The 13,921-nt window shown below is 55.7% G+C and overlaps 1 protein-coding gene across 3 annotated transcripts in view; it reads left to right on the plus strand.

Annotated features, from left to right (window-relative positions):
- Window positions 1-363: 363 nt before the first annotated feature.
- Elfn1 (extracellular leucine rich repeat and fibronectin type III domain containing 1) overlaps window positions 364-13,921 on the plus strand; it is a 66,624-nt gene continuing 53,066 nt past the window's right edge. For 2 of the 3 annotated variants that reach the window (XM_029476994.1, XM_029476996.1), the window contains exon 1: window positions 364-601. The gene's annotated coding sequence lies outside the window, so the exon portion shown is untranslated. Of the gene's footprint in view, window positions 602-4,431; window positions 4,467-13,921 lie in introns of those variants that run through there. The other variant, XM_029476995.1, reaches the window with a different exon arrangement.

Here is a 13,921-nt window from a genome sequence, read left to right on the forward strand (position 1 = left end):
TGTTGCGGCGTCCTGAGATGTCTCCCTGGCTCCAGCCAACTTCCCCTCAGGGAGCCTTGATCCCCTCCCGGGGCAACCTATGGACGTGCAGCGGCCCCCGCCCCTGCTCCGGTCCCCTCCCCGCGCGGCTCCCACGTCCGACCTGCCTCGCGCTCACAAAATGAACCACCGCCTCGCGTCGCCGCGGCCGCTGCCGCCGCGCCCGCTCCCGAGCTCGAGAGCCGGAGCCGCCCGGCCCCTTCGGCGTCGCCGGCGCCGCGGCCGCCCCGCCTGCCCGGCCGGTCCGGGGCTGCTCCGATCGCGCGGTCCCCGGCTCTTGACGCAGTGAGCGCCGCAGCCCGGCTCCCGCAGGCTCCTCTCCGCTCCCGGCGAGAGGCCGATCCCCAAGCCCGGCGGGCTCCGGGAGGGGCGGGCAACGCGGGAGGGGGAGGAGGTCTGTCTGGAGCCAGCAAGAACCCCGAGGAGGAAGAGGAGGAGGAAGCAGGGGCAGCCGCCGCCGCCGCCGCTGCCACCGCCACCGCGGCGCTCCGGGGACTTCGGCGCGCGTGCTCTGCTAGCCGGTGATCGAGCCTTCAGCCCTGGGGGCCACAACCCCGTTCAGGTAGGAAGGGGTGTGCAGCGAGTCGGGGTCCCCTCTGCCGCAGACGTGGGGTCCACAGGTCCCCGCCCCTGGAGGGGGAGGGGCAGGAAGGATACGCTCTCGCCGGCTTCCCGGGTGGCGCGGGAGTCCCCAACGGCTCCCGCAGCCCTGGTTGCCCCTATCGCCTCAGTCCCCCTCGCCTTGTCCTAGCCGTCCGCACTTGGACCGAGTCCCCTCTTCGTGGGGTTTCAGATGCGGTGCGTTTGAGGCTCCAGGGCGCCCCCCACTCAGCCGCCTTCACAAAACCCGAAGTTCTCGAACGCCGATCTATGGCCGGACAAACTTCCCTCCCGACTCCGCCGATCGGAGCGCCCGGGTTTGGGTCCCCTGCCCCCACCTCGGATTAGGAAGTGCCACCGAGGACCCGAAACTTTGCTGAGCGTGCTGCCTAGGCCGTGGTGGGGTCGGTCTGCTGTAGGGTGCATGGGACGGCCTTAGTGCCCCAAGTTGGCCCAGAAGCTGCCCCCCCCCCCAGTCCGAATACCTCCACTCGTAGTTCAAAGAGGAGAAAAAGTGGGTGGTGGGACCTCGCCTTCGTTCTGCACACTGGTCTCCAGGCGCTGGAGCTGTGGGGAGGGTAATGTAAGACCCGCACCCCACCCCAGCCGGGTGCCCCGGCTCTGTCCAGCTCCCTGGAAGGAACTGGCTTCTAGTTATTAATAGGCGCCTCTGACAAGAGCCTGTAGGGACTGGGAAAACCACTGGCTGCGAGGTGCTTCCAGACCCCAGCCAGAGACTGACCCTCCTCAGTTTTCATGGATCCCATTCCGTCGCCTGCCCTCTCCTTCTCTTCCACTCATTCCCCTCAGACTTTGAGGTGTCACCTCCCACTGGGAACTTTTTCTCTTCCCAGACAAGCCTGCTCTGAACTGTGACCACCTGGGGTCATGAGCCCAGGTCGACGTCTCAACATCTAAACATTCTTTCTGCACCTCCCATCCCACCCCCATACACACAAGGGGATGGGGGTGAAATCTCCCGGGCCAGCCTGCTAGGCATGAACGGGATCATCCCCAGCCAGTTTCGAGTCCTTGCGACCCATCGCCCACGCATGACACATTCACCAGCAGCTGCCTAGGGGCTGTGGTGAGCAGACAAGCTCTCTATGGAGAGCTTGCGAAGATCCCTGAAGGGTTTGGAGGTGAAGTGCTCTGTTCCCTGTGAGGGAAGAAGCCAGTGTCTTCTTGCCCCACCCCCCAGTGTCTCCTTCCTACACCCTGAGGTATCTGGAGGATTCCGTGCCCTCTCTCCACCTCACCCCAAGGCTCAGGTCAGAGTATGAGTGGGCACTAGTATTTGTGGAACAGGGGGAGTTGGGCACTTCTTCCTGTCTGGGATAGAAGGTTGCAGAAGCCACTCTCCGAACAGCTGGGAGAATCTTTGTCCCAAGGGTGCTGGGGCCCCGCCCCCTTCGGGTTCTTTGCTTCCGAGCCCGCTTCAGCAACCTCAGAGCGTGGAGAGCTGAGGTGGCGCATCTTTTCCGCTTCTCTGGGTCTGGGGAGAGCAGGGGGCGTGGAACACAGTGATGGGTCCCTGACAGATGTCCTCGCGTGGCGGCGCCGGCGTCTCTGTGATAGAATTAATGGCTTACAAGCAAACGGCCCGATCTGTCCGGCTCCGGGGGAGGGGCGGCCCCAAGGGACTCCCGGATTTTGGTTACAACCAGCTGAGCAGCTGGGAGATTGGGGGACGTGACCTGGAGGGTCTGAATGACCCTCTACTGGTCAACCCTAATTTTCAGTCTTGCCACCCCGACAGCTGGGTACTCCAACATTGGATATCCTGGGGACCCTTCCACCGGAAGAACTACCGGTGTTTTCCCTCTTGGAAAACCTCCTGGAACCTTCCACCCCCTCCTGCAGATGGCTGACCCTGGGAAGCCACAAACTTACCTTGAGGGTGGGGTTGTACTGGTCAAGGGCGCTCTGGGAACCTGGACCTCGGTTTGCTTATTCTTTGTGGAAGGGGTCAGAGGAGCAAAATCCAGACGAGTGAACCTAGGGGGACTGTACTACCACAGTAATCCCAGATCTCAGATGATTACCAGACCTGTGGCAGTGTTAGGGGAACCAGGCCAAGGGGAGACCTAGAGATATGGGGAGTCAGACCCCTGTCTTTGAGTTTGCTTTCAGAGACTGATGGTAGGGGCTGCTGGCCCCTCTTATTTCCTGTCCCCACCCCTACACAGAACTGACCAGACCCAGAATACCATCCAAGAGCGACCAGGAGACTACAGGCATAATCTTGTCCCTGGAGATCAGCTGCTTGGGACCCCTTTTAGATACAACTGGGAGGGAAGAGTATCTTATACCTCCCACCCTAGGTCCATGAGCCGTGGCCTAGAACATTGAAGCTAGCAGTATTTATCCATGTAATACCCTTGTCCTGGACCCTAGCCATGTCAGGAGGCCAGGATGGGGAAACTACATACATCTGCTCTCTAGGGTCTATCCTGACCCTACCTGGTCTTTGACCATGTTGGCTGTCCCTTCCCGGGAACCCCACTCGGTAAGCACTAGGAGGGCACATAGTCTTCAGTTTCCAAGTTCAGCCAGTGCGTGAAGGCCTGGCACGGGGAAGGTAGCTAAGAGCCCACTACCTCCTTTCAGTTCCTATAGGTGCCCAGGCCATGAGGGAGCCCAGCCCTGCTACCCCCCTTCCCCCAGAGCAGGACCAGTCCATACATAGGACTGGTTGGTGCTATTGGCGTTCATTCACTTTCCTTCTTCGGTCCCCACACACTATAGGATTTATCTTGATTTGCTCTGCCTCTGAATTGAGTCAACTCTTTTGTATGCTCGGTGAATTGCCCAGCTGCTGGCGAAGAGCGGAGGAGCGGGGAGAGAGCGTGCCGGGGGTACTGAGGCCGGGAATCAGGAGCGGGCGGGGGACAGGAAATGGGGAGGGGGCGCCGCGTGGGGAAGAGATGGGCCGTGTGGGGAGACTGGATCTGCCAGAGGCACCAGTGGGGCTGCGAACAGAATTTATCGAGGACGCTGTCAGAGTCGTACTGTCCAGAGTAAGGAGTCCACAGAGCTCCGGGGCTTGGGTTTTCTTGGGCCCCATGGCCTGAGGCAAGCCTCTCCTGACTCGGTTTCTCTCCTGGGGCTTCCTCACAGGCAGCCGCACATCAGGAATGGTTGGCTAAGCTGGAGGGGTGCTGGAGAACCAGCCCTTCAAGTCCTGGCAGAGGTTGGGGTGAGTGAGTGAGTGAGTGAAGGGGGAGGTCAGAGCCCGGAGCGTCGGTCTGCGCCCCTAAGTCCCAGCTGGCCGGGATCTGGGCCAGATCCCTGGGAAGACCTGGGTCCTGAAGAGATCTTGGTGTGTTTGGTGGTGAGGGGGTCGTGCGAGGCCCCTGCTGAGGCAGCAGATGCCCCTCCTCCCTTTTACTTAGACGTTCAGAAAGGGCTGTCAGGATACCCTATGGAGCTTCCTCGATCCCCAGCTCTGGCAAGCAGGATCCTGAGGGCAATCCAAGCAGAGGGGACCGGGAGGCTGGGAGGAGGGAGGGCGCGCGGCTCTCGCTGCCGGACTGAGCGGCGGCGGCGGAGCGGGTGGAGGGAGCCGGCTGGTGGCGAGGGCGGGCGGGCGGGCGGGCGGGGGAGGGGAGGGAGGGCGGGCGGCGGGCCCCACCCCCCCCCACCCCCCCCCCCCGGCCGCGCGGCGAGGGGCGGGGCTCGCGCGCAGATCGATGGGCGAAGCTGGGGAGGAATTTCAATCCGAGAGCGAACTTAGAGCTTGAAGGACGGCAGCGGCGGCGGCGGCGGCGGTGGCGGTGGTGGTGGCGGGTGCAGCCCCGGAACGCCGGCCGAGCCGGGCCGGGCAGGTAAGCGTGAAGCTCAGGATTTCTCGCGGCGCAGCATGGCCCGAAGCCGAGCTTGGGCGCTCGAGACCCCGGCCACTCCGTGGAGGACTGGCTGGCGACATTGCGCTTCTCTCACCCCAGCGCGCAGCGTGAGCCCCTGTCCCTCCCGGCTGCGCCCCAGGCCCCGCGCACAAACCCGGAGTGGTGCTGCCGGTAAAGTTGTAGCAACTTGGCGGTAGAGGAATCCGAACCGGTTCGGTCCCACAGAGCCAGTGACTAGGGGTCCTGATGTCGCCTTAGAGTCACTGCCGCAGCTTCAGGCTCAAGTGGAGCTGCGTGCACCCAGCCCTGCTCCCCAGTACCACCGACCCTTCAACAGCCGCTGCCCTGCGTGGAAACCTTCCTGCGGTCCACGCACCTCCTCACCCGAGTCCCTGACCCTATCCCTACCCTGTCTGTCATCCTTCCCACGGTTGGAGCGGCTCCTGGCCAGGCACCTGCGACTATTCAGCTGCACATCAGCGAGGCCAGGGTCTGCATTCGGAAGCAGTGGATCAAAACCCTAGCGTGGGGGCTGAGGACTTTGCCAGGAACTTGGTGGACCCTTCCATAAACTTGGAGATGTCCTCATAGCTGTCCATCCAGGGGTTGGGGTTAGGAATCTGTGAAAGCGATCTCCCTTCATTCCTAGCCTGCTTCTTCCTTAAGCTAGTGCCAGAGGGTGTCCCAGGCTGTGTTTACAGCCATCCTCATACTCCATCCTCCCCAGGACCAGACTACATCTGAGACCAAAAGTATGCTCCCCTCCAACCCCCACTCCATAGAGGCTGTGCGACCTTGAGGCATGTGACGTCTTTGAGACTCAGTTTTCCGATCTGTAAAATGGGAACAGGATGATACTTTTAGAGAAGTTAAGGGTTTCCAAAGATGAATCTGGAGTTGTTTTCTCCAGCCTGGGGCAGAGGAAAGCAAGGGGCTTAGTTCCTAGACAGAGCTGTTGGCTTGACACCTGACCCTTAACCCCTGTTGTGAGAGCTACTGAGAGAACCATTCCCAGGACAGACTGGGATCTTTGGGGACAGGAATTCTGGAAGGTGTCAGAACTTGGAACAGGTACAAAGAGCATGGCCGCTCCTCTATCTCTCCTAAAGACATATTCTAAAGAACCCTCACCCAGCCCCAAGAGGCAGTGAGCAAATTGGGGTTGTGTCACTGAAAAGCCACAAATAATCTCATCCCTCTGCCTCCACTGGCCTCAGCTGTCAACCTTGCAACAGAAGTATCAAAAAGAGATTCTTAAGTCCCCACCCCATCTATGTGCCCTAGTCACCAAAGATTGAGGGTTAAAGTCCAACAGCTAAGGATAGGATGATATCTCTGGATTCAGGGGGCTGGGACCTGAGCGTTATCTTTCTCTTTCCTGAGAGGTCTGAAGACCCCACCCCCACTTCACCCCTGCCCTACGCTGTGCCCAGCAGAAAGCCCTCAGGGTCTCCAGGTGGGAGAGGTCTGTAGCTACGTTCTTTTCTCTGTTCCCCAAAGGCCTGGTGCACCCCCCAGGCCTTCTAGGTGTGCATCACTCAGCATGATACAGCAGACTCCGAGGACGGCTGGGGTGGGCACGTTAGATGGGGCTCCCACTCTGAAAAAGAGGAGAGAGAGCAGAGTCCTCTGGCTAGGGGAGAGATAGGGATCAGGTCAGTCCTCTGGACCCTCCCCTCTCTGAAAAGCGCTGATTTCCCCCAAAGCATCCTGGCTCTGGGCTTCCCCACACTTTGGGGTTGAAAAATCTGCTAGCCATTTCTCTTTTGACCCCACCCCCAAATAACAGGTGGTTTGAGGCCCCCTGGAAAGTCCCAAGCTAGGGCTTAGAGCAGCTGTGAGTTCAACCCTGGCATTTGAATCATGGAACCTATCTATTCCTTTGACTCAGACTAGGGTTAGTAGGACCAAAATTCTGACAGAGTTGGACCAAAGAACACAGTAGGACCACCCCACCTCTGTGTGTGTGTGTGTGTGTGTATGTGTGTGTGCGTGTGCACTCTCTCTCAAGCCCCTTGCCTACCTCCAGTATCTAGACACAACCTCTAGATTCTAGGGAAATTTCATGAACACTCAGAAAGTCTTTCTCAGACCCTGCCCCTGGACCATGTCCTCCCCCTCCCCCAAGAGCCCAGTTCTCATTTGTAGGAGACTCTATTCTAAGTGACAAGGCTCAGATCACTATTCTAAGTGACAAGGCTCAGATACTGTGGCCTCAGATATTGTATTTACGAGCAGAGCGGACCTGGCCCCATGGGTTCATATTTCTCAGTTGAAAGAGGCTAAGCTTTGTCGCCATCAGGATGGGTGTCACATAGATGGGGACAGAGGGAGCTAGATGGGAAAAAATGCCACTGAGTGACAGGTGGGAGACAGGTCTCCAGAGCAGGCGATGGGGCCGTAAATTTCCGGGTGTAAACTTGGAAGCGATGATGTGTGACAACAGACACTGGATACCGATATGTTTGTCACCCTCCACCCCCTTTGTTCTTCATCTTTTGTTTTCTGTCATGGATTTAATTTCTCCCAACAATGCATAGACTATCACCTGGCCTTGAGTGAGTCTTTGTTGAGGTAGTTGATGACAGGTGCCCCTCTGCAGGGAACTCGGGCATTATCCATTCCTAAGGTTCATGTAAGGAGAGGAGGCCCAGAGAGGCATAGGATGGTTTTCAGAGTTGCACAGCAAGCCAGCTTGGGAGGGGTGGCTATTTGTTCAGGCTGTTGGGGATACCTGCTTTGCTCTTGCATCTGTGCTGGAGATGAGCAAGAAGTAGGGTACTGCTCCAGGTACCCCCCTGCAGGCCTATCTGGACATCTGACTCTAGGACCTTCCTGAGACTATAGGTCAGCTTCCTGGAGAGGAGAGAATGTGGGAGCTGAGGACCAGCTTGGGACTCCCAGCCATCTCAGCCCACTGTGTACAGAGCAGAGTGAGCCTGGGAATGAGGCTGCGGTCTGGAGAGTGGGAGACAGGACAGCCAACGTTGTTCTTTCTGATGGAGATCAACTGATCTGGCCTCATTTTCCAGAAAGGTCTAGGACCATCCAAGGTCAGGAGCCATGAGCTGTAGGATTTAAACTTTTAGAGGCTGAGAGCCACCTCCTCCCTGCAGGGCTGTCTCAGTGAGCCAGGCTGTTCCAGTGTTCCAGTGAGCCAGGACCTTACTGTTAGAAAAAGACTGGAGGCCTAGGCCAGTCCCGCCTCCTTAGGCAAATACAGAATCAGAAGGGAGCTCGGCTCCCTGCTTCCTCTGTGCTTTGGAAGGGAGGGAAACTGAGCCAAGGTTGGCTGAGCTGATCATCTCTGACACCACTGCCCTATAGCCCTTTTCCCCATCCACTTGGCCAAGGGTTGAGGCTGGTCTGCGGTGGGGTCCCCACCACTGTGACCCATCTCTCAGGGTCCCCTCTCTTATGAGACAGTCCAGGGCTCCCAATATGGAAGAGTGTGGTCTGCAGAAAAGAAATGGGGCAGGAGCATGACCTTAGCCAGGGGTCGGAAGGTATTAGCTAACCCTCCAATGTGGTCTTCAGATATCTGCTGTCCCCTACAGTCTCCATGCAGAGGACAAGAGTCTCCCTGTATCACCCCTCGGGATGAACTCCAGTCACAGGAAGAGACAATTAGAAGGGATTCTGGGACCCAGGCAGGGCCAGGGCCATCATCTGCAAGGCCTTGGATACCTCAAAAGAGAAGCTGAAATTTTTAGAAAAATAGGGGTGGGAAGGCATGAGCTGGCCTGGAAACTTCCATCCACCAGGCCTAGCAACCCAACTCCACTTGCAAAGCAATCCTCCCATCTTACAGATGGAGAAACTGAGGCCCAGATAGGAACCCAGGTCAGAGCAGACAGAGCAATCAGACCACTCTTGCCCCCAGCACCTACTTCTTCACTGAACATGAGAACACAGCCAGATTCCCAGGCTGGCTGATGGGAACTCTGCCGCTGCCTATAGGTGTCCATCACTGAGGTGAGGGTTCACTGCCTATGCTGTCCCCCAGAGCCCTCTAGTCTCAGAAGCACATGTCGGCCTTCTTCTCCCCATCGTACATCTCTGAAAGCGTTTCTCTCATCCAGGCAATGCTGACAGGACAACAGAGGCTCAGAGAGCCTGTCCCCACAAGACACATACAGTCTGGCAACAACACGTCTGCCTTGGAAGCTGTCGGGTCCAGACAGAATCCTGCGTATCGTGGGAAGCCCAGGCATGATTGACAGCCTGGGACTTGCTTGTGTTTACTGACAGATCCCAGATTTATTTTCAGTAGGATCAAACCCCGGCAACTCTTAGTCATTAACTTCCTCTGGTTTAGTGCGCACGGGCTGCCACGCAGTCTCAACACACACACACACACACACACACACACACACACACACTCAGGGATGAGGGCAGCCCTGGCTGGCCACTGGCCAGGTAGAAAGTAAGGATGGCATGTCGAAAGGGATGAAGTCCCCTCCAGGGTACACCGTGAGTGCTAATGAGTGGGCTTGTGGTAGGAAGTGAGAACAGTAGCCATGCCCTGCTGGACAGCAACAGCCCTGCCCCTCTGTCCTCACTGTGCCCCTAATATAGATGTCAGAGGAACTGAGGCTTTCCGGGTGTGATCCTTGGGAGGCCAGAGCCTTGAGCCAGGAAAGCACCAGCTGATGGACTGGGACGCTCCTGACCCGCCTTCGATCCTGGTTCCTGACCATCTCATGTTAAGTGGGGTTTAAGGGGCCTTCCCGTTGCCTAACTGCATCAGGGCTCCCTAGATGCTATCCCTGAGAGAGCTATAATCCTCAAAACTCCTTAACCCTGGCTTATTGGGACCCCAGGAGAGGGATGAACCTCACCCCCATCCAGTGTTTATCTCATGGGACACCTATATTAGAGTTACTGCTGTTTCCTACAACCAGGGGCCCCTGAAAGTGTGTGTGTGTGGCACTGCAGCTCAAGGATGATCCCTTGCCAGCCATGTGGCCTGCGAGTAGATACCCTCTTCCTTGTGCCTCCATGTTTTAATCTGTCGAATGGGTCTAAGGCATTGGATGACATTGGGGACTGAAGCACAGTATTGTGAGGGACTGCCCTGGGGGGAGGTGGAGAGGGCACAGTGTCTGATGCAGGGTGTGTCTTACCTGGGTCCCTTCCGGTCCTTTGAGCTAGAACTTCCCCTGTTAGGGCTAATTTGGATGGATCATCACAGTGTGTCTGTAGAAAAGAGCGAGGGTGCTGGACCCCTTAAAAGAGTTCCCTGCATTTGACGCTCTGTCCTGTGGGACACTGACATTCTGGGGGTGGCACCTCTGTGCCCTGTGGAGGTAAGAATGTAAGAGAGGGCGGAAAGAAGGAACAAGAGCTGGGGTCCTGTGGTGGCCGAAAGCAAGGCCATCAAGGACGATCACCCAGGCTAAGAAAAGAAAAGAGCCGGGCACAGGGTTCCAGCTGCTCCTGGGCTGACGTTCCTAGGAAGAGTTGGTTCTTGTTCTCACAGCTCAGGGAAACTTCTGGAACGCATAGCATCCCAGACACCAGGTTGACTTGAGTGTTTAAAAGGCCTCTATGAACCAGTCATGGTGAGGCTGCAGAGGCTGAGGCAGGAGGATTGTACATCCCAGGGTACACTGGATGTGCAAAGAGGGACCTTGTTTCAACATGAGGAAGAGACTAAATGAAGAACCGCTCCCTGTGCCCCGTCGTGGAGTAGTATGTTCGAGGCTTGAGTAGGCGTAGAACTCTTGTGAGTCTTGTGATCTGGGCTGGCGACGCAGGTGATGGAGAAACAGTGACTTCTCTTTTGACATTGCTTGAATGGCTGGCGCTGAGCCAGCAAGATGGCGCAGTGGGTAAAGACACTTGCCGCCCAGCCTGACTACGGTCATCAGGACCCGAGTGGTGGAAGGGGAAAACCCGACTCCTGCAAGCTGTCCTCTGACCTCTGCATGGGCGCTGTGTCGTCGTGTGCTTGCCCTGCCCACTCCAATAAATGAAGTGTAATTTTCTTAAATTGGAGCCGAGTTCCTATAGAGAAAAGTGTTCTATAAATTGAAACCTTTCTTATCTGTGTGAGTGAGATGAGGAACACAGCCTAAGGAGAAAGAGGCTTTGGAAAGCGAGTCTTGCTTTCTTCTGATGTCCATTACTGCTTCAGAGGTGGAAGTGGGGTGCATGTGCCCACTCTTGGAATTCCTGTGGGAGCTGGCAATAGTGGTACATGGGGTGAACATTCTTGGGAACCGGTAGCTGTCTTGGAGAGAGGCTCGTAAGACATGTGTGCATGCAGGAACACAGGTGACAGCTCAGGCTTTGTAATGTGACCGTGAGTTTGGCTGTTTCCTTTTCTCAAATCTGGCAGAACAGGAGGATGTTGGAGGATGAACCTGCGTGGAGCTCAGGTGGCCTCTCACTTGTTGGGTCTGAGTGCTGCCTGGCTCCTCTGTCCCGGGAGCTAAGGGAAGAGGTTCAGGCCTCTGAGGTGTTCGCCGCCTGTCAGACATCTGGGCTTGTTTTGGTTTCCTCCGTCTGGTGTCCCCACAGAGCAAGGACATGTTAGATCTGAGGGATGCTTCACCAGGGATGGCATTTTTTAGAAAAACAGCTTGTCAGGAATCCAGGGTGTCGGGACTAGAACGATGGCTCTGCCTATAGCAGAGGTTCCCAAGCTTCCGAATCCCTGACACCACAATGCTGTGGTGAGCCCAGCCATAAAATTATTTGCATTGCGACTTCATAACTGTAAATTTTGCTACTGTCATGAATCATAGTGTAAATATCTGTGTTTTCCCATGGTCTTAGGCAACCCCAGTGAAAGGGTTGTTAGACCCTCAAAGGGGTTGTAATCCACAGGTTGAGAATTACTGATCTATAGAGAGGCAACTGTGTGCACAAGAGGACCATTCCCGGAACCCTTGCAAGAAGATGGGTGTGGTGGGTTCTGCCTTACAATCCAGAGCTAGGGAGATGGAGGCAGGAGGATCCTTGGAGCCCTGGTCAGCCAGCCAGCCTGGCTTATGTGGTGGGTGCCCGTTCAGTGAGAGACCCTGTCTCAGTTGGCAAGATGGAGTGCACCCGAGGACCAATACCCAAGGTTGACTTTTGGACTTTACATGCAAGCACATGCATGTTCAGGCAAGACTCGCTAGAAGCACACAAGGGCTCACTGCCTCTGCCCCCAAGCAGGTCAGAGTACAGCCCTGGGTCCAGATGAGATCCTCTGCTCCAGTCCTGCTCTTGTCAGCCCTACCGAGGTCACAGAGAATAGAGAGTTACTCTAACAGTGTCCAACTGCCTGCAGTACAGCCCCCAAGGTCTGTCTCTCTGTAACCACTCATGATGTGATCACTCACAGATTGTCTCCACTCTCTCATGACAGACTGAGGGGATACTGAAAGCACAAGACAGAGACCCCAGCCAGGGTTCTGTCCCCACCCTCAGCTTCACACCACACACACATACACACACACACACACACACACACACACACACACACACACACGCCTCTGCTCCATCCTGCCTTCCCAGCTGAGTGGCTCAGGGAGCTGCCCTGTGTCATGCTAACCAAGTGACAATGACATAAATTTGGGATTGAGGAGTGGGTTGTGAGGCACAGAGGAAGCCATTGGATCTCCCATTTCCATTCTATGCTGCACACACACACACACACGGTGGATCCTGCTGAAGTGAAATGATTCTTTTTTTTGAGTTGGGTTTCCCGTGTTCTCTCTGGAAGGGAAAGGCACAGGTGGAGACAGTGCAGAGGCCAAGGAGCAGCTCTGAGTTTGTAGGGACCTGCACACATTGCATGAACATGGTGTGTGCATAGCAGCCAGGACAGATGAAAGATGAAGCCAGTTCCCCTCCTCCTGCCTGGATGCCTCTCTCTGAGCTGCTCCTGTGTGCTCTGCGTGCTACATGGGAAGAGACTTCGAGGTGCCTTGCCTTAAGTACTCATTTCCCTAGGTCTGTGGTTACATCAGGACACCCTTCAGTTGGAGGTGTGTCCCAGGCAGCTCATTGAGTTCCAAGACAGGGTCTTAGGATGTGGCCCAGGCTGGCCTCAAACTCCCAGCCATCCTTCTGCCTCAGAATCCCTAGTGCTGGGATGACAGACATATGCTATCACACTTAGTGTAGCTTCTTAGTGCAGCACGTGTGTATGTATGTGTACATGTACGTGGGTGTGGGCACTCATGGGTATGTGCACCCATGGGGAGTCCAGAGATCAGCCTTGAATGTGCATCCCGGGCATGCTCTCCACTGAGTTTTTTGAGACATGGTCTCTCACTGAACCAAGTGGGCTAGGCTGGCTAGCTAATGAACCCCAGAAACCTTCCTGTCTCTACCTCCTCATTGCCAAGATTCTCCATATCTCTGTCTCTGTCTCTCTTTCACACACAAGCACAGGTACACACTTATGCACACGCTCTCACACACACACACATCCGCAAATGCGCACATATGTGGGCCCTCACATGTAGGAGAGCTCCTGCACACTCATGAACCCCACAAATAAAACCAGAAAACAAATCTAGGGTGTCTACCCACTGATTCACACAACTTGGGGTTGAACATTCTTGGGGCAGTCCTCACCCTGCCGCTCCCCTGAAACCGGGAGGCACAACCGCCACACCATGTTCTTTTAAAGCAATGGCTTCTAGGAATCCAACTTGGGTCCTCAAACTTCTGGGGCAAACACGTCACCCTGTGAGCCCCCCTCCCCCGCCCTAGCGTAATGGTTCTGAAGCTCGCTCATATTGCTGCATGAGTCATCCCATGTTTATTTTTAATTGCTAAATAGTATTCCCCTGTCTTGATAGAATGCCTTTCCTTTCCCTGCATCCCGAGGGACAGACATCTGAATCATTTCTAGTTTGGGGTCGTAATGAATCACACCATCGCACTCATGAACCGGCCTTTATGTGGCTGCCAGCCTCCGTCTCTCCCGGGTGGATCCCTCGGAGTGGCCTGCTGAGTCATTTGGTAAGTTTACATTTAAATTCTTAACAAACTGCCAAGTCGCCAGACTTCCAAGGCAGCTGGACCAGTTGGCATCCCAGTCGGCAACCCTTGAGGGTCGGGGCTCCTCAGTGGGCACTCCGGCACCCCTTACGGTACTGCTAGCCTTTCTTGATTATCGTTACCGTTACCCGAGCCAAAGTGCAGTGTTTTCTGGGGCTGGGTCCAATTTGCAGTTTCAAGATTGACCAGTGCCGTTGGACGTCTTTTTGTATGCTCTTAGGCACCCACATTTCTTCTGTGATAAAATGTCTATTCAAATCTTTGCCCATTTTTAATGGGTTTGTCTCATTATTAGCTTTCAAAATTATTCAAATTTACTGTGAGAGAGCTCTGTGCGTATTTCAACATGAGTCTTTTTGTAAGAAATGGATTTGTAAATACCATATCTTGATAGTCTCTCTCTCTCTCTCTCTCTCTCTCTCTCTCTC

Source organism: Mus caroli, chromosome 5, assembly GCF_900094665.2.
Source record: "Mus caroli chromosome 5, CAROLI_EIJ_v1.1, whole genome shotgun sequence".
Taxonomy (NCBI): domain Eukaryota; kingdom Metazoa; phylum Chordata; class Mammalia; order Rodentia; family Muridae; genus Mus; species Mus caroli.